Raw genomic sequence first — 22,224 nt, 5'->3', positions numbered from 1 at the left:
TTCCGAGGCACCCTCGAGGCTGTGCTTGGGGAATTGAGAAGCCCCACTCCTGAGCACCATCTGCAAAGAAGACCAGCTCCTCACACTTCACGCGTTCTGCGTGGGGCCCTTCTGCACCTGTGTTGCTCGACGTGTTGTCCGGTTGCTGGCCCGTTGGCTAGTAGCCTCTGCGACGACGAACCTTTACTTTCATCTTGCTGGTCCGGCTCCTCCAGACTGGCACCCGCTCCTCTGTGAAAGAGAAGCACCCCAGACCTTCCTGGTCTGCACCAGAAGCAAGTCCTCCATCCTGCGTGGGTTCCGCTTGCCAAGGCTTGTTGGGTCCTGACTCGACTTCGACGCCGCCGACAGCAAGAGCCTTCGTGGGACAGCTCACCTCCTGGTCCTGGTCGTCCTTGACGTCTCCTGGTACCCGTGGCTGCTGCGACAAGCTTCACCTCTTCACCTGCATCTTCACGGCATCGCCTGGTTCCTTCCTGGTTCCTTCCCGGCTCCTGGCTGGTGACCTAGACTCTGTCCCTTCTGCTTGCAGGTTCCTTCCTTCTTGATCCCCACCTTGGGATCCACCGGACACTCTTCACTGACTGCCTGTCAGCAACTTTCCTTCAGGCATCCATAGAAGTCAACGACGAAACCCAACGCAAGTTCACACCTATGCACCCGCAGCCCGTGGGCTAGGTAACTTGGGTACTTCGGTGCTCACAAGGGTATTGACTATCCTAGGGTCTAGTTTCCGAGTCTCGACTTTCTAGCTATACCAGAAGTGTCCTAAAACTGTTAATTTCTAACTGCTAGTAATTCTATCGACTTTTACGCATGAGTGTTTCCACTCTGGACCTGAATCCCGTGGGCCTCCCACTTCCAAACCTTTGGTAGTATAGTGTAGCCCCAGCGATTCCCTAGGCCTAGGCCTATCCTGTGTTCGTGACAGTGGTTCTTATACCACTTACTTAGTATATGGTTTGCGTGGCCCCTAGGGCCTAACTGTATTACTTACCTGTGTGACTTAATGTATGCTTAAATAAGACTGTGTTGTACTTACCTCGAATCTCATAAAGAGTGCTGAGGGTTTGCCTAGAATAAATACATTCTATTTTTATATATATCTGTTGTGGTGTCCTTTCATTTGGTATTCAAGGGATTACATATGGTATAACAGCTGGCTTCACGTGCCATTCAGAGTTTAGCCTAAGACTGCTCTTGTCCATGCTACCACTAGGATAGCTGGTCTATAAGGTTGACTTTACAACCAATCACCATAAGGGTTGTTTGGACTGATACAAGGTGTACACTAGAATTAGTGACATCATATATCAGGCCAACTTCTCACAGCTGGGATCCTTGTTTCAGAATCGCCGGACCTCATGGAGGTCTGACTGACGCTCTCCCTAGTAATCCGGAGGAGAATCACCCTCCTTTCTTGTAATCCGTGCGCACGAGGTGACAGAGGGGACCCAAGGCGCGAATGTACCCGACCTCCTGGAGACTTCGCTGGCATCCGGGAGGCAAATGGACCCTCATCGAGACTTCCAGGCAAGCTCGGCCATCTGGTCGCCCCATAGGAAAGCATTGTGCGCGACCAGATGGCCGAAGGGACGTGCGCGACCAGATGGCCGAAGGGACTTGCGCGACTAGATGGCTGAGGGGACATGCGCGACCAGATGGCCGAGGGGAAGGGGGAGCCTCCCCGGGCCCTCCGGACCCCGCCCCGGGCACCCTGCCACGCGGCAGGACCCGGGACGGCGCCCGGGGGCGGGGGGGCCACCTTCCCCGGGGCCCCCAGGGGCCTGGCCGGAGCTCCTGAACCCAGACAAGCGAGGGGGGGCTCCCCGGACACAACGGAACCCCGTCCCGGGCCTTTGGCAGGGCCGCAGGCAGGGGGACAGGGCCCGGGGATGGAGACCCCGACCCGGGGCCCGGCTGGGCCCCTGGTCCCAGCCGGGGCCCGCAGGGGAAGCCACCCCGGGCCCTCCGGACCCTGCCCTGGGCATCCTGCCACGCGGCAGGACCCCGGACGGAGCCCGGGGCGGGGAGGCTGCCCTCCCCGGGGCCCCCAGGGGCCTGGCCGGAGCTCCAGAACGCAGACGAGCGAGGGGAGGCTCCCCGGACACAACGGAACCGCGTCCCGGGCCATTGGCAGGGCCGGGGGACGGGGCCCGGGGATTGAGACCCCGACCCGGGGCCCAGCCGGGCCCCTGGACCCAGCCGGGTCCCCCAGGCCAGCAGGCGCAGGGGAAGCCTCCCCGGGCCCTCCGGACCCTGCCCCTGGCACCCTGCCATGCGGCAGGACTCAGGATGGAGCCTGGGGCGGGGAGGCCGCCTTCCCCGGGGCCCCCAGGGGCCCAGACAGAACTCCTGAACCCAGACGAGCGAGGGGAGGCTCCCCGGACACAACGGAACCCTGTCACACGCCTTTGGCAGTGCCGCAGGCCGGGGGAGGGTGCCCGGGGCCGGAGACCCCAACACGGGGCCCGGCCGGGCCCCTGGACCCAGCCTTGTAACCCTCGCCCTCCGAGTGACGGAGGGAACCCTAGGCGGGGATGCGCCCGACCTCCTGGAGCCCTGACTGGGATCCGGGAGTCAAATGAGCCCTCATCGGGACTTCCAGGCTGGCCCAGCCATCTGGTCACCCCATTGGAAAGCATTGCGCGTGACCAGATGGCCGAGGGGAGAGGTGCAACCAGATGGCCGGGACTGAAAGGACTCCCATCTGTCCAACCCCGAGCCTTCGCGCTAGGGTTCCCGCCTGCCCACGCAGGGCTCCGTGGCTGCAGGGCTCCGTGGCTGCAGGGCTCCGGGGCTGCAGGGCTCCGGGGCTGCGGGGCTCCAGGGCTCCGGGCTGAAGGGCTCCAGGGCTGCAGGGCTTTGGGGCTGCAGGGCTCGGGGGGAGGATTCGTAGACCCCCACGCTGGGCCTCAGGCATGGGAGGCCCAGTGGAGCTCCCGGGGCCCGGACGATCCATGGAGCCCGTCCCGGGCACTTTGCCTCGCCGCGGGCTGGAGGAGGGAGCACCGCACGCCCCGGTGAAGTGTCGTCCGGGCTTGGCCCATCTGGTCCCCGCCTGAGAACTGCCATCCCCAGGAGGGGTGTCCCGGCATACCCTGCCCCTAGTAATCCGGAGGAAGGCTACCCCCCTTTCTGGTAAACCGTGAGCACTGAGTGAGGGAGGGGACCCTAGGCCTGGGCACACCCGACTTCTTGAAGCCCTTCCTGGGATCGGGAAGGCGAATGAGCCCCCATCGGGACTTCCAGGGCAGCCCGGCCATCTGGTCACCCCATTGGAAAGCATTGCGTGCGACCAGATGGCTGAGGGAAAGGTGCGACCAGATGGCCGGGACCGAAAGGACTCACATCTGCCCGTGCCGAGTCATAGTAGTAGGGCTCCCACCTGCCCTTGCAGGGCTCTGGAGCTCTGCACCAGGGACCCTTGTCCCAGGCAGATGGACACTTGGCAGGCCGCAGGACGCGAGCTCCCAGGCCCTGACCGAAACTCAGGAGGCCCGGGGCCGATCTCTGCTTCTCAACGCAGCTAGCCCGGGGAGATCGGGTAGCCTGCCCAAGCACGAGGGACCCCAGTCCCGGGCACACGGTCCATCAGGTTGTGCGCTCGTTTTCCACAATTTTTTTCTGAATAGTGCGTAGTTGCGCTAGGCAAAGTCCGCCCAGCCCTACTCAGGATGTGCTCTCGTTTTCCACAATTCTTTTCAAAATTCTGCGTAGTGGCGCTACGCAAAGTCCGCCCAGCCCTACTCTTGACATCACTGATGACATCATCCTTGTGATAGAGTGGCGGTCGCGCGAGTTATAGTTATCTGAACCAACTATAACGGGGAATTTCATTAGTTTTTTACGAGTGAAATATCCACCTAACTATAACATATTGTGAAACCTGTGGTTTTTTTTAAGTGAATTTGCAAGGTTTTTTAAATGCTAATTCCTAACTATAACGTGTGTGAAACCTATGGTTTTTTCAGTGAATTTGTACGGTTTTTTAAATGCTAATTTATGTATGTATTATAATTTTTTATATATATTTATTTTACAATAAACTACGTATTAACATTTTTTTTTTTTAATGGTTTTTCACCGTGCGCGCACGGTGCGCGAACCCCGGCGATTTAAAAAAAAAAAAATTTAAATGGTTTTTTCTGCCTTCGGGGACCCCCTGACAAAGGCTAGGGGGTCAGGAACTCTCTACCCTGCCCCCTTTTCACGTGCGCCACCTTCCTTTTCCACTCTCGCACTGAAAACAAACAAAATGGCGGTCGACACTTCCTGATTTCGACCGATTCGAACGTTGACTGACATGTAACAACCAATCAGAATTACGCTCGCGCAAGTAAGGGTGCGCGCACGTTGTGCAGCTATAGATATGTATGTGCTTTTAACTGCAATTTTCTCAGGAACTACTGAACAGATTGACTCCATATATGCAAAAGGCACATCCCTGACCTGAGGACTACCTCTCTGCCAAATTTCAAGTAATTCTGTTCAGCCGTTCGGGCTGTACCTTCGATTAAAGGTCCTATGGGAAAATGCATGGGGAAAACGCGTTTTGGGACCCCCCTTTTTTCTCGGGCCCCGCTTGACGAATCCCCCCGAGACTTTCAGGGTAGGAGCTGAGCGGAGCGCCCCATTAGTTTTGAAAATTTCGCGAAGATTCGTCAACCGGCGCCAAAGTTATTCAAAATAGAATTTTGAGATTTTCCAGTAGATAGTTATAGTTAGGACCTTGTTTCTATTCATAAAGCGTTTTTTCTGTCCCCAATAACTTTGGCGCCGGTTGACGAATCTTCGCGAAATTTTCAAAAACATTGGTCCCGCTCCGGTCAGCTCCTATCCTGAAAGTTTCGGGGTGATTCGCCAAGCAGGGGTCAAGAAAAAAGGGGGGTCCCAAAACGCGATTTCTCCATTTTATTTCCCATAAGAAACTTTAGACACTACTACAGCCCAAACTGCTGAACGGAATTACACCAAATCTGGGTAAAAAGGTAGCCCATTTGTTCAGAAAGAGACCTTTTTTTTTTTAAATGGTGGGAATCCGTTCAGTAGTTGCTGAGAAATTCAAAGAATAAGAGTCAAAAAATCAATTTTCCATAGGAAAATTTATGCAAGGATACAGCTGAAACTACTGAACAGATTTACCCCAGATCTGGCAAAAAGGTACTGCTTGGCTCAGAAAGTATGTATGGGTAGGGTGTGCCTTCAAGGGATTTATTAAGGACTTAGTTGTATAACTTGTTTATAGGATAAATATATACCTATGACTGAAATCAATCTTTTCTTTTAGTTTCCAGAAGGTAATACACCATGCAATAGTCAAATGTGTATACAGATCTAAATTTACATTAATTTCGGAATATTTATACAGTCAAAATACAGAGAAATGAAAAGTGGACAAAAGGTGTGTGAGGAACAAAATTCATTTATATCAGTGAATGGTAGTAAGGGTACATAAAAATAAGACAGTTGTATATCAGAGGGGAGACATGATTATACATCCAGTTATTACTCCACTGTACAATATATCAAACACTTTTTCAAAGATATATGATCAATTATCTAGAAAGAAGTGTTTGATATATTGTACAGTGGAGTAATAACTGGATGTATAATCATGTCTCCCCTCTGATATACAACTGTCTTATTTTTATGTACCCTTACTACCATTCACTGATATAAATGAATTTTGTTCCTCACACACCTTTTGTCCACTTTTCATTTCTCTGTATTTTGACTGTATAAATATTCCGAAATTAATGTAAATTTAGATCTGTATACACATTTGACTATTGCATGGTGTATTACCTTCTGGAAACTAAAAGAAAAGATTGATTTCAGTCATAGGTATATATTTATCCTATAAACAAGTTATACAACTAAGTCCTTAATAAATCCCTTGAAGGCACACCCTACCCATACATACTATCTGCCCAAGCCCTCAAGGGTATATTGGGTTATCCATTACACAGATTGTGGCTCAGAAAGTGACCTTTTTAAAAATGTTTTTATTTGTTGAATGAAAAGCAGGGGCCCGGTAGGCCCCCGCAGCCCCGGGGACCGCCACCTCCCCGGGGCTATATTTTTTAAATAAAAAAAATAAAAAATGTGTGAGGTGGCTGCAGCCCCCCCCCCACATGCCCCGGGGACCACCACCTCCCCAGGGCTTTGGAATTGTTGGGAGGGGGGCTGCATGACCCCCCTCCTGGAGCCTGTGATGGCCCTGGGGACTGCCACCCTCCAGGGCCGGCTCCTACAGTGTCCCGGGGTGCCCACCCCCGGGACACTGCTGTTTGCTACGGAGCATGGTCTCCCGCCCTATCGCAGCAAACTCTAGTTTAGATTTTGGAAGGGAGAGCAGGGAAACCTGCTCTCTCTTCCAAAATCCAAAGCAGAATTGCTTTTCCACACGGGGAGCGGCATGTTAGCAGCTCCCCATGTGGAACAGCAATGCCGGCTCTCGCAGGATGCGGGGAGCCGGCGGGACTGTGGGAGCTTTGAGGCTCCCCCCACGGTCCCCCGGGGCGAATATAAATTACTGGTAGGAGCCATTTTTTTTTAATCGACAAATTTGAAGTCGTGACCCTAGCGCGGCACTCAGCGCGGCCACCTGGTGTGCACGCGAGGGGTGTGCGACTCCCAGCATGGCCCCCTGGTGTGAATGCGATGGGTGCGCGACTCCCAGCACGGCCCTATGGTGTGAACACAAGGGGTGCGTGACTCCCAGCGTGGCCCTCTAGTGTGAACGCAAGGGGTGCGCGACTTCCAGCGCGGCCCCCTAGTGTGAACGCGAGGGGTGCGCGACTCCCAGCACGGACCCCTGGTATGAATGCGAGGGGTGCGCGACTCCTAATCGCGCCGGGTGCATGGCTCCTAATACAAAAAATTTTGAACTTTTTCATTAAAAAGCTATAATATATGTTAGCATCCTGGATGGCTCTAAAAAGAGCCCTTGTGTTTATTGGGAGATTTTTGTAGCTACATGTAAGTGCCGATGCAGAGTCTGAAGTTGTTGAGAAAGACTCTATTTCCCTCATCTGTGAAATGTACACCATCTCTCCTGTATATGCCATCCATATTAAAATGCAGATTGTTGTTGTATATGGACCCCATACAATGGATAAGAAGAAACAGCTTTATTGACATTTATTCTAGCTTTCTCAATCTGAGGACAACATTGATTGGACCACTTCCATTTCTGTTTTTGGCATATGTTAGAGTAGACAAAGGCAGTTTGGGGGAAAAGCAACATCAGTTCTGCAAAGGTGTCCTTCATTAGCATTTCCAGACCTACCCCAGTCAATGTGCCTAGGTCATTGCCACCCCACAATCATGAGGTCAGGGGGTTGGAAGTGCATAAAGGATTTAACCAATGGCATCAATTGGTGCCACTTCAATCCTCTCTGTCCAATCCATTTAATATCTACATTTTGTAAAGCTAGGTCTTTGTCAATACCTCTGCTTTCAGCATACCTTTTGTATCAGAAAACATAGCTGTAACCAACAATCCACACTGAAAGCATCTTGAAGGGATCTCTGTAGGTAATCAGAAGATGTCTGTACCTTAGGTAGGCAGGTGGTAGAATGAAACATATCTAAAATGGTGGACAAGATGCTGTTTTTAAGAAAGTAGAGATTTGATTGGCTGTTTAAGAACACTCTACATTCAAATATAGGGTGCATTTTACTTTGTTTAGAAAGCATGTTTCTTATTGGTTAGTTTGAAATGTTTGAAAGGTAAAGCAGAAAGGATAAGGGCATGCTTTGCAAAGCTAACCACACCTGCTGTTGTCATTTGCAACATTGTGTGGTGAACTTGTGACCTGGTAGCTAAGTTGAATGTTGCATGACTTGTTGCTATGGAAACTGATATTAAGGACAAGGGAAGATGTCAGTCGAAAAGTATTATTCTCTGTGACCAATGGAAAATCGTTTTTCAATTTGAAAAACACTGGGATGCAATGTCATTTGAGGGTTATGTGTATATGTATGGAAAATTAGAGGGAAAGTTTGCCATTACTGGTTTTGCATTGGAGAGTGTGCTGATCTACATTCTCTGTGACTACAAGAAAATCCTAACTGAGTGTGTGAGATTTTTCATTCAACAGATTTATTTAAAAGGTGTGTTATATTTTAAAGAGATTTATGTAATATAAATTTGACATTTTTATGAAACTTTGCTGGTTAAATTAATTTATTAAATGTACAGATCGATATTGGGATAATTTTATTGTACTTAAAGTTTGTTTAAAAAATAATATGTGCACTAATATATATATTATTAAGTGTCTTGAAAGGTATAGTTGAATGATGCTTCTTATTTATTAATAATTGGTTTAATATGGATAAAGAATGTGTATTTTCCAAAAAGTATATATAATGTGCAGTTTATTAGGTATGCATATTTCTTCTCAGTAAAAAAGGTACAGTTTATTAAAATGCAAAAGTATAGATAGTTTGGTAAAATGAGGTAGAACTGTGCTGTTTGCAAGATGATCATATGAGGTATTAATTATTACAATTCTGTTATTAGTTTGTACATTTTGAGTGGTTTTAGAAATCCTCATAAAAAAGGTGTTGTTGATTACTCTTCTTAATTAAGTCTGTTGAGAGGTACAGTTTGATGATGTTGCATATTTCTAGATTTATTTGGCAATATGTATTTCAAAAGAAAACCACTACTCCTTCTGGTATGTAGCAGTTGTCTCCTTAAAGAGAATAGTATGTCATGAGTCATGTATTTGTTTAGATTACATTTATATAGTTGTAGCTATATTTACTGAATTAATGAGAGGTACCTTATAGATTACAGGAGTGCAAAGGTAGTGCATGAGAAGTGTTGGTGTGGTTTTATAATGTCTAATTTCGTAGTTAGTATGTAGGTAAATGTGCATAATCTATACGGTCCCATAACTCCCTGCAGCCTACTGATTTACTCATGCAAAAATCCAAGTAGTAGCCATGTAGTTCAGTAATCACAGTGTGAGTATCTGTCCACTCCTGCTATCATCCTGACAGAAGCATATCCTTATCTAATCTCTGTGTCAAAACACAAGCACTTATAAACTCACCCTGTTGTCAACTACAAGCACTCTATCTACTCAGTCACTGTCTATGCACTTATAGAATGACTCAGGCATTAAGAGAGACAGTGCTATAGTCAAATGTGCACAATCTATGCAGTCCCCTAACCCCCTGCTGACTACTGATTCAGTCATGTTATAATTCCTGAAAATACTCATGCAGTGCCCCAATCACACTGTCACTCTCTGTCCACTCTTGCAATCATCTTGACAGAACCATGTCCTTATCAAATCTCTGTGCTGAAACACAAGCACTTATAACCTCACCCTGCTCTCAAATACCAGCACTCTATCTACCCAGTTACTGTCTACGCACTTGTAGAATGACTTAGGCTTTAAGAGATACAATGTTACAGTCAAATGTGCACAATCTATGCAGGCCCCTAAACCCCTGTAGACTACTGATTCAGTCCTGCAATACTCCAGATAGTACTTATGCAGTGCTCCAATCACACTGTCACTCTCTGTCCACTCTTGCAATCATCCTGACAGAACCATGTCCTTATGTAATCTCTGTGCCAAAACACAGGCACTTATAAACTCGCTCTGCTCTCAACTACCAGCACTCTATCTACCCAGTTACTGCCTGTGCACTTGTAGAATGACTCAGGCATTAAGAGATACATTGCTACAGTCAAATGTGCACACTCTATGCAGTCCCCTAACCCCCTGCTGACTACTGATTCAGTCCTGCAATACTCCAGATAGTACTCATGCAGTGCCCCAATCACACTGTCACTCTCTGTCCACTCTTGCAATCATCCTGACAGAACCATGTCAATGTAATCTCTGTGCCAAAACACAGGCACTTATAAACTCACCCTGCTCTCAAATACCAGCATTCTATCTACCCAGTCACTCTCTATGCACTTGTAGAATGAGTCAGGCATTAAGAGATACATTGCTACAGTCAAATGTGCACAATCTATGCAGGTTCCTAACCCACTGTAGACTACTGATTCACTTCTGTGATAATCTAGATAGTACTCATGCAGTGCCCCAATCACACTGTCACTCTCTGTTCACTGTTGTAATCATCCTTACAGAACCATGTCCTTATCTAATCTGTGTGCCGAAACACAAGCACTTCTAAACTCACCCTTCTGTCAACTATCAGCACTCTATCTACCCAGTCACTATATATGCACTTGTAGGATGACTCAGGCATTAACATACGCAGTGCTACAGTCAAATGTGCACAATCTATGTAGGCCCCTAACCCACTGTAGACTACTGATTCAGTCCTGCAATACTCCAGATAGTACTCATGCAGTGTCTCAATCACACTGTCACTCTCTGTCCACTCTTGCAATCATCCTGACAGGACCATGTCCTTATTTAATTTCTGTGCTGAAACACAAGCACTTATAAACTCACCCTGCTGTCAACTATCAGCACTCTATCTACCCAGTCACTGTATATGCACTTGTAGAATGACTCAGGCATTAACACTTGCAGTGCTACAGTCAAATTTTCCAATCTATCCAGCCCCCTAACCCCATTCAGAGTACTGATTCACTTCTGCAATTACCGAAGAAGTAGCCATGTACAGCGTTATATACAACTTGTTTATTTAGTAATTTCAATAGTATATTTTATAAATTTATTTTAATAATGTCATATATACATTTTTTATTTTACAGATATTGTTCATCATCATTAAAACAAACTTACCATGACTAGAATAACACAAAAGAAGAAACAACAAGAAAAGGAGTATTATTTGAAGAAAACAGAACACCAAAAATTAGATGAACTACAACATGTGGGAAAAAAGAAAAAGTCTTCTGGTAAGAGAACAAAAGAATTTGTTAAAAAACTTTCAAAGGCTAAAAACAGTGTGCACAATGTGAAACGTATAAAGAATGCCCCAACAACAAAGAAGAATAAAAAGAAAAAAGGAGAAGTTAATAGATGAAGAATCAATGTATGGTTAAAGGAGAAATTAGAAAGCGAATGTTTTACAATAGAGATTGAAATTATTGTTGACAAGGCTTTTGAATTAAAAAGGAAATTATTCATCTTAGTTTTAAACAGAATTCGATCACTTGATAAGCCAATACATTTTAGGAAGGCCAAAAGTAAGAAGAAGAAAGTTATTAACAGAAGTAACTTGTGTGATATTTTTTGGGGTGAATGGAAACACAGTTCAAGTTCAGAGCCTTATTTTAACCCCTTCAGCGCGGCGTGGATTACCGCGCCGTGCTGAAGGTTCGTTGCGCGGGCAGGGCCGTGACGGAGCGGTTCCGTAATCCGCACAGCGCGATAGATGCGCATGACGGAATCGCTCCGTCATGCGCATCGAAAGGGTTAATGAAGAGAGTTATTTTCAAACCATTACATTGTTGCTTGCAGTTGATACCAGTGGTCGAGCTTATGAGGTTAAAAATGGTTGTCCAATTAAGAAAGAGAAGATGGTTCCCAGAAATGTAGAAGAAGTGGTAGCTGATGAAGTTCTAGGGAGACGTCCTAAAGCTCCTGCGTATACTTGGGATTGTCTTAGTATTTTACGCAATTTCTTACGAGACTATAGTAAAAAAAAGTGTTAAACAAAAGATTAAGATGTTGCAAGGACTAGATCCTTGCAGAGTAAGAAAAAATACTAGTTTGCAAGGTCATTCTCTGGCTTGTCTTTCAAGAAAAGTATGTCAAAGTGTTTTTCATCATTTTAGAATGTTAGCAGTACATCATTCTCAAATGCGGAAGTTTGAGAGAAGATTGTATTATGCTAAAAGTCCAGCACTAATTTTAAATGACTTAAACAGTGCTCTTTTGCATGGAGCAGTATCCAATGTTACAAAAGATTGTGATGAAATAGAGTTTCGTTACTTTGGTCCTGAAGAAGAGACTGGACAAAGTGAGACATTGATAGAAGTAGATGTTGAAGAAAATGTGGAAAATAGTATTACAGAGAAGTTTGAAGAACAAATTACAAAGTTTAAGGTAATTTCGTGTGAAAGGCCAAATTACACTTGTATTTGTTGCCGACGAACTCACTATATAAATCAGACTAGGACTGTTGATCTATATTTAAAAAGTGAAAGAGAAAATAATGATAAATGGAAGGAATTTGTAACTTATTTGTTGGTAGAGGATTACTTTGATTTGGGTACTGATCAGCGTATTTGTAAATATTGTTGTAACAAATTAGACGATAATAAAATGCCTGCTAGCGCTGTCCATAATAATCTAGAGTTGATAACTATTCCTCCAGAACTGATAGATTTAAACACATATGAGTCTATTCTGATTCAATGTGTGCACCCATTTCAGACCATTGTTCGTATGGAGCCTAAAACAGGTAAATTGCCTCCTACATATTTACAGAGAGGATTAAAAGGTAGAGTTGTATATTTACCTCTAGAGTTAAAGAAAAATATTGAAACTATTGGTGTAGAAAATGTAGAAAGTGAACCACTAGTTATTCTAGTTAATGGTGTTCCTACTAAGAGTAAGAAAATTTGGCAGGAATTAGTTGATGTTAGGAAAGTGCAAAAGGCAACATTATATCTTATAAAAACAATGATTACTACAAAAATGCTTATGTAGAAGAAGATGAAATAGTTTTAGGAGATGATAGTGAAACGTCAAGTGGTCAAATTGAAAATGTTGACATGTCCAAAAGTGAAGAAATTTATGAACATTATAGTGTACATCCACTTCATTCAAAAGAATTGATGGGGAATACTATTGAATTATTCCCAATGAAAAAAGCAAAGAGGACTCCCATGAGTGCATAGGAAAAAAGTTTGGAAGCTCGTTTTCCCCAGCTGTTCCCAACTGGAAAAGGTGGACGATATGACGAACGATCAGTACAGATTCCTGCATCAGAATATCGGACAACAAGATTGTATGCAGAAGGTCTAAGATTTACACAATGTATCCAATATATATCATCTTTTGTTTGAGAGTGACTTGTCTGGACTTTCATATGCAGTCAACCACATCTTAAAAACAGGAGTACATCTTCAAAATGTTTCTGCAAAGGAATTCATGGATAAAGTACATCAGAGAGACGATCATTTAGAATCTCAACTGATTAATTTGATGGCATGTCAGCGCGGTACTAATGAGTATTGGTATCGTCGTCATGGAGAACTTAAATGCATGCTAAGGAAATTAGGAACTCCTACGTGGTTTGTTACCCTAAGCTGTGTTGAATACGCTTGGGATGATTTACTTGAATTTCTTCGAGAGGCAAATTCAAATATTACAAATATTGAACACAAGACACCTGGAGAATTGTGCTCTTTGGATCCTGTAAATGTATACAGATATTTCAACCAAAGGTTTGAAGCTATGAGATGTCTTTTATCTGCAATAAAATAATCCTCCTCTTCGAGAAGTTATTGATTTCTTTTGGAGAAAGGACTATCAAGCTAGAGGTGCTCCTCATATACATATGCTTTTATGGATCGAGGATGCACAAAATTTGGAACTGATTCGGATGACACTTTTATCTTTTATTGAAGATTATGTCACATGTGCTATACCAAAAAGAACAGAAGAAAACACCTTAAGGCAACAAGTGTTACGATTCCAAAGTCATCGATGTGGCAAATACTGTTGACGGAAATACAAGTCAAAGGAAAAGTTTTATACCAAATGTCGTTTTGGATTTCCATGTCCAGTAATATCCAAAGGAAGAGTAAACAGTTTCATGTCAGCAGTGAGACATACCATCACTACAATTTGAGAAGAAGTGAAGAATCAAAGTATATCAATGATTATAATCCAGTTATTCTCTCAATGTGGAATGCTAATATGGATATCCAGTATGTTGCGGACAATTCCATTGCTGTTGCTCGGTATGTAACGTCATACATAACAAAATCAGAAAAGACGGAGTTGAAAGAAATGTGGGAAGAAATTTCCCATGAGAAGAGTCTTAGTAAGAAATTGTACAGTTTTAGTTTGAAAATGTTATCCCATCGAGAGATAGGAGCGTACAAATGCTCGGATCGGTTGTTGTCTGCAAGTTTATATTCAAAGTCAAGAGGGATCATTTGGGTGAGTCTAGGTCTTGCTGCAACGCGAAATCGAACACTTAAACCTATACAAGAAATCGAATATTTAGCAGTAAATGAACCGGGAAGTACAGATATTGTCAAAACAAACATGTTGGATACATACTATCCAAATAGAAGTCGTCATCTTGAGAACATATGTCTCTAAGAAGTGCTGCAATTTTACAGTTTTAAGAAAAATACTACAGAAAACATAAATAAAGGAAAATATGCAGTGATTGGTTCTGAAGGATGTTTGGTGAAACATACTAAAGGAAATCTAATTAATCACAGGAAACCGAGTTGTGATACTGCGGATAAAAGAGAATTTTACTATTTAGCACTTTTACAACTGTTCAAGCCATGGAGTACGGAATTGGAATTTCTTGGAGATTTTCAGTGCTATGAAGATTCTTTCAATGCATGTAAAGATAGCATTGAATGCCCAGTTTTTGCAAATTATCTGAAAATGTTGAATGAAGAAATTGATCAAGAAGCTACTATTGCAGCTGAGATTGCTAGAGACAGTTCTCAAGACAGTCAAAGTTCCGGACCTCTGAGTCAAGATTCACTAGGACAACCAATTCTTGAAAGTGAAGCAGCAGTCACCATGAATGAAGTGGAAATAGCAATGCATCAAGCTCAAGAAAATATTATGGACTTAGAAAACTTGGAAGAACAACTAAATATTGAACAGAAAGAAATATATAAGCAAGTTAGCCAACAGATAGACCATGGTTTTCCTCATGAAAAGAAAGAATGCACATGCACATCATTTCAACCTATCCGAATGTATATCAGTGGTCAAGCTGGAACAGGAAAAAGTTTCTTGATTAAAGTTTTGACCACTTATCTACGGAAAATAACTGACTCACATTTGTCCTGTGTTGTAACTGCTCCAACTGGATTGGCAGCACAAAACATTAAAGGAATTTACATTACATCATTTACTAATGCTACCTGTGGAACATGAAAATAAATTGGAATATCACAAGCTATCTGGAGAAGCTTGTTATGAAGTTTCAAGAGTGTTAAAGAAAATGAAACTTCTGATTATGAGGTGAGCATGGTCTCAAACTTAATGCTTGGCTTAGTGCATTTAAGAATGCAGCAAATTTTAAAAACAGAATACGATGTCTTATTTGGAGGAAAACATGTGATAGTTTTTAGTGATCTATTGCAACTTACTCCTGTAAAAGGGCAACCAGTATTTAAAACACTTGTGCGCGAAGATCCCAGAAAGTCTTTGGGAAGTGTTGGAAACGTTAACATTTGGTCATATTTGGAGTACAAAGACCTCTTTAAAAATATGCGACAAGCAAATGATGACGTTTATGGAAACATTCTTCAAAATATAAGAATTGGAGTATTGACAGAACATGTCAAAGAAGCTTTGCGAAGTCGGATACTTACCAACTTGTTTCCAAATGAAAACATAGATCCTGCAAAAATATACAAAGAAATTGCAGAAAATAAATCTATAATCTGCCTCATGCCAACACTGCGAGAGTGTTGTACATTTAATGAAGAACTTTTACAGCTGGAAAATGAACAAATAATAAAAATGGAAGCCATTGATAAAATAGATCATGAAGGAATTACTATTATTTTGACAGAAAAACTGAAAACAAAATTGGATTCTTTGGAAACATCTATATCTAAAACTGCTGGTTTAGAAAAGTATTTATATGTATGTGTAAACTGTCGGGTTATTTTACGGCGTAATTTGGATGTAGAAAAAAGGTTTAGTAAATGGAGCAATGGGAAAAGTTGTTCATTATGTTAATTATCAAAAAAAAGATGGAATTGAATATTTGAAAATCAAATTAGATCAGATTGAAGAAGTAAAACAAATTGCTTGTTGTTCTGCTCGTTTTTTGCTTGTTAAAGATTTGTATGTTCGTAGAAAGCAGTTTCCTCTTTCTTTGGCATATGTGGTGACTATTCATAAATCTTAAGGTTTAAGTGTAGACAATGCTTTGGTAAATATTGGAAGTACCGTATTTAAAGAGGGTATGGCATATGTTGCTTTGTACCGAGTCAGAACTTTATCTGGATTGTATTTGATTGATTTTGATGAGAGAAAGATTAGTGCAGATGTAAATTGTGTAAGAGAGTATAATAGGACAAGGAGACTGTATGCTCCCAATTTAGGTGAATATCCAGTATATGAAAAGCGTGTAGTAGGTCGAAAAAGAAGGCATGAGAATATCTGTAGTGAAGTTAAAGAGAAGAAAAAAAATCAGTATAATGTTGAAAATCCAAGCAAAAAGAAAAAGGACTCTATTGAAGAGATTGTCGGATGTCAGTTAGAAAATAGTTCAGGTATCAACTGCTGTGCTAATGTAGAAAAGTTGCTAAAGCAAATTCTAGAAAATCGAGAAAAAAGGTTCTGTTCCTTGTTGTAGTCTATTTTTTAAAAATTGATAACTGATAAAAGTAAAATCCAAACTGTTTCTGATATTAGGAAGCTTTTCGATATATGTTCTGGTTCTACGTAATTTACACAGAATGTGCAACAAGATGCTCAGGAATTTCTAATGCATATGCTTGCAGTATTAGAAGAAGAAGGAATACAAATTGAAAATCCATTTGGACTTTGTTATGAATGTGAACATTGTACGTTTACTTCTACAACTAACATAGACACTGAGAGATTTATATATTTAACAGTACCAGACTGTAAAACAGTGTCTTTCAACAAATTAGTTAAAGCAGCAAATCAAAACATGGAGTGTAGCCAATGCAAATCATAAATGTTATCAACACTATTTATACAAAAATTTGGACAATATATAATTTTAATGATGCAACGTTGTACAGCTGATGGAAGAAAATCGGAAACTTTAATACATTTTTTTGTAGCAAGTCAACTATCAATATCAGGAAGAACTTTTGTAGCAGTGGAAATTATTTTCCACGATGGACCTTCTACAACATCTGGACATTACACTGTCTATTTAAAATGCAATAAAGGATGGACATATTGTAATGATGCTCATTTAGTTTTTAGATATCGTTTGCCAAACGAATTGCCAAATTCATACCTAATATTCTTAAGGCCAAAGTTCTAAGAACATAATTCGACCTATTGGGTATATGTAAAACTCTATTAATACAATTACTTTGGACAATTTCAGTATAAAGGATTTCGGGAATATCATTTGGCCTAGAGGAAAGATATTAATGTGAATTAAGCACTTTTTCTGGGATATTCTGACACCATATATTTTAAAGAACATCATTTAAAGTATATGTAAATTATGAAGAATTAATGATTGAATTATTGTTTTGTTTCTTTTATCTTCTCTTACAAAGAAGCATTTTATATATGTGTGATTTGTATTATATACTATGTTATTGAGGATTTTATTTTTATACAATGTGCAGACATAGTTCACTATGTTGAAAATATTTTTGACACAGATTTGTTTTTTTTTAAACAATCTTCTTGATTGTTTTTTTTCCCGCTGTTATGTGATGAGTAACATTGAAATCACTATTTATAGTGAAATTCAATATATTCTGAGAACAGCAAAAAAGGCAAACAAAATAATTTATATTATGCTTAAATTATGTTGTATTTATAAAATGATAATATGATATATTATAACTGTATGTTTTCTTCTCTTTTACAGATCCAAATTCTAAAGTTAAAACGTTTTTAAACTTTAAAATATAACAAACAACTTCAAAAAATTTTTACAATATTTTGATATCTACTACTGTAAAGGTAAGGTTAAGTAATCCAAACACTATCCATCCAAAACTACATTAATCCAGGCACTATTCATACACACCTTTAAACACCTACTTACTGCTTAGTAATGTCTAAAATACCTCAGGTACTAACCATACAGTCCACCAATCACTATGTTACTGGTAATGCAGTTTTTAAGTAATTTACTAATAGCATGTACTAATTCAATACCTCTGTCAGTACCCAAGCAGTTATGCATTTTCTCAGATGATCTCCTTGCAATACTCTAATAATTCAGTAGAACTATGTCCTTATCTAATTCCTGTACCAAAACACATGCACTTATAAACTCACCCTGCTGTCAACTACCAGCACTCTACCTACTCAGTCACTGTCAATGCACTTGTACAATGATTCAGGCATGAAGAGACACCATGCTACAGTCAAATCTGCACAATCTATGCAGATTCACTTTTGTGATAATCTAGGTAGTACTCATGCAGTGCTCCAATCACATTCTCACTCTCTCTTCACTGTTGCAATCATCCTCATAGAACCATGCCCTCATCTAATCTCTGCTGAAAAACAAGCTCTTATAAACTCACCCTACTGTCAACTACCAGCACTCTATCTACCCAGTCACTGTCCATGCTCTTTTAGAATCACTGAGTCAGATATTGAGAGATACAGTGCTACAGTTAAATGTGCACAGTCTATGCAGGCCCCTAATCCCCTATAGTCTACTGATTCACTCCTGTGATAATCTAAGTAGTACTCATGCAGAACCCCAATCACTCTATCACTCTCTCTCCACTCTTGCAATCATCCTGACAGAACCATGCCCTTATCTAATCTCTGTGCCGAAACACAAGCACTTATAAACTCACCCTGGTGTCAACTACCAGCACTCTATCTACTCAGTCACTGTGTATGCACTTGTACAATGATTCAGGCATGAGGAGACACTGTGCTACAGTTAAATGTGCACAATGTATGCAGGCCCCTACCCCCTGCAGACTACTCATTCACTTTTGCAATAATCTAGGTAGTACTCATGCAGTGCTCCAATCACACTCTCACTCTCTCTTCACTGTTGCAATCATCCCCATAGAACCATGCCCTCATCTAATCCCTGTGCTGAAACACAAGCACTTATAAACTCACCCTGGTGTCAACTACCAGCACTCTATCTACTCAGTCACTGTGAATGCACGTGTACAATGATTCAGGCATGAAGAGACACTGTGCTAAAGTTAAATGTGCACAATCTATGCAGGCCTGTAACCCCCTGTAGACTACTGATTCACTCCTGTAATAATCTAAGTACTACTCATGCAGTGCTCCAATCACATTCTCACTCTCTCTTCACTGTTGCAATCATCCTCATAGAACCATGCCCTCGTCTAATCTCTGTGCTGAAACACAAGCACTTATAAACTCACTCTGGTGTCAACTACTAGCACTCTATCTACTCAGTCACTGTGTATGCACTTGTACAATGATTCAGGCATGAGGAGACACTGTGCTACAGTTAAATGTGCACAATCTATGCAGACCTGTAACCCCCTGTAGACTACTGATTCACTCCTGTAATAATATAAGTAGTACTCATGCAGTGCTCCAATCACACTCTCACTCTCTCTTCACTGTTGCAATCATCTTCATAGAACCATGCCCTCATTTAATCTCTGTGCCGAAACACAAGCACTTATAAACTCACCCTACTGTCAACTACCAGCACTCTATCTACCCAGTCACTGTCCATGCTCTTTTAGAATCACTGAGTCAGGCATTGAGAGATACAGTGCTACAGTTAAATGTGCACAATCGATGCAGGCCCCTAATCCCCTATAGTCTACTGATTCACTCCTGTGATAATCTAAGTAGTACTCATGCAGAGCCCCAATCACTCTGTCACTCTCTCTCCACTCTTGCAATCATCCTGACAGAGCCATGCCCTTATCTAATCTCTGTGCCGAAACACAAGCACTTCTAAACTCACCCTGCTGTCAATTACCAGCACTCTAACTATCCAGTCATTGCCCATGCACTTGGACAATGACTCAGGCATGAAGAGACACCATGCTACAGTCAAATGTGCACAATCTATGCAGGCCCCTAACCCTCTGTAGACTACTGATTCACTCTTGTAATAATCTAGGTAGTACTCATGCAGTGCTCCAATCACACTGTCACTCTCTCTCCACTCTTGCAATTATCCTGACTAAAGATATACATATAGAGTGACCTAGTCACTGACACAAGTACACCTACAGCATTCACTGCACTATGCATGCACACCTCTAACCACATACATACTATTGGAGCACTCCTCTAAATACTAAGGTACTACCCATGCAGTCTAACAATCCTCCTGTTACTGCTATGCACTTCCTCAATCATCCATCCAGCACTATGTACTTATCGTATTACTCTGCCAATCCTTAAGCTCTTATGGAGCAGATTTAGACGCCCCTGCGCCACTAGTACATCACTCTTTTTGATGTAGTGGTGGTGCTGGGGGCAGCTCCATATATGTACAAGGAGAGGAAAAGCCACCCTGCATGGCTTTTTCTCTCCTTGTAAATACAGCCCCTTCATACGCAACACTTTCTGTTGAAGGGGCGTTCCATGGCTGTTGCTGTGTATGTTCCCACACAACACCCATGGAACAAGGTATATATCTCTAGATTTACAAGAAATCATAAATCTAGACATCTTTGTAAATACTGCACTACTCTAGAGGTGGTGTAGCAAGACACAACAAGGAGAAATGTTTTCATTTCTCCTCATTTTTTCCCCTTTCAATGCGTGCTGCATTCTACACCACACATTGAAGGAGGAAAATGCCTTTAGTGATTGTTTTTGTACAGGAACGTGTCCTTTTCTGCACAAAAACAATCTCCCCATGATGCAGGCATCCTTGCACCATGGTGCAAGCGTGCCTGTGCCAGCACATGGCTACAATTTGTGCACCAGTGCAGAGGGAAGCATAGAGTTGCGACATATTCATGTAAATAATTCACATCTCTGTGCTTCAGAAGTGCTGCAGTGCATTACAGCAAAAAGGCTTGCAGTGCCACACTACGGCACTTCCTCATACATCTGCCCCTATACATTCACCATACACTACTAATGCATTCTTTCAGTCAATCATGCTCTACACATATATTCAACCAAACTTTCACACATTACCATGCAATTATAGTTCTTTTTTTAACCAGATAATGTAGTTCTGACAAGAACTTTTTTTTTCTTCTTTTTTTTCTTCTTTTTTTTGTATTTTTGGAACAATTTTGTATTTTGTTGGTGTTTTTTTCAAAAACTGAACAAAAAAAGAAACAAAGTAACCAGGTAACTTTTGGAATTAGTTTTCATTCCAAAAACAACAACAACATTTTTTAACAGCAGTGGTTGCGTTAGGCAGCAAAAACTGCATCCACTGACTGCTCACCATAGCAGATACTTTTTTTGCACTTCACACAGTGCTGTTCTAAAAATGCAAATTCTGCCCTAATGTCCATAGGAGGTGTTGCCTGAGATGCTCTTGAGGTGCTGGCAACTGCTGTTGCAGGATTTTCCGCAGCTCGCCTCATTTCCTCCCGTGCAAGATTCCGTGGGTGAAAGGTACGCAAATGTTTGTACATACTTGCAGTAGTATTTTTTGTCACTGCCTCGCGACAGGACCCTCCCACACAGCAAGCATGCCACCTTTCTGGCATTTACTTTCTTCTCTCCTTCTGGAAAACTGAAGAATTTCCAGACAACAGACTCTGGTCTCTTCTTGGGTGGGTCTTCCTCCAACACATCTTCTTCAGGAAGTAGTACTACCTGTTGATCTCCAGATGCCATTTTGGAACAGACTTCTGAAAGATGGTCCAAGAAGAATGATTAAAATGGGTGGGGTCCTTCAATAGTTACAGTGGGAAATGTTATAAACCAATCAAATCCTTTTTTTAGGTCACATGGGAGTCGCGCACCCTGCGCTTAGGAAGAACGCACCCGACGTGACTCCGTGAAAATATATTTAAAAATAATATTAGTTTATTACAAGTACAAATATATTATTTTTATGAATACCTTAGATAATCTCTTGCCCTAATATGTACATTAAAGACACTCACATATCATTTTAATATATAAAAAAAATTGCGGGAACTGCGCATCCAGCGCGCCCCACATATGACATCACTCGGGGCCCACCACCGCGCAAGCATCGCGTACCGTAATGCGCATGTGTCGTGAATTAGCGGGAGCAGGAGTCACGCATCGTTCACATACCTATCGCGCACAACACGTAATATTATACGTATATCACGTAACTGGAAAACACGCACCCGTCGCACACCATATGCGGATCCTTCACAACTTTTCCAATATGGCGGCTGTAATACGCACACCCATCGAGTTAGGTACGCTTTTAAAAATATATATA

This window comes from Triturus cristatus, chromosome 1_1 (assembly GCF_964204655.1).
Source record: "Triturus cristatus chromosome 1_1, aTriCri1.1, whole genome shotgun sequence".
Lineage (NCBI taxonomy): Eukaryota > Metazoa > Chordata > Amphibia > Caudata > Salamandridae > Triturus > Triturus cristatus.
This window is presented reverse-complemented; position numbering follows the sequence as displayed.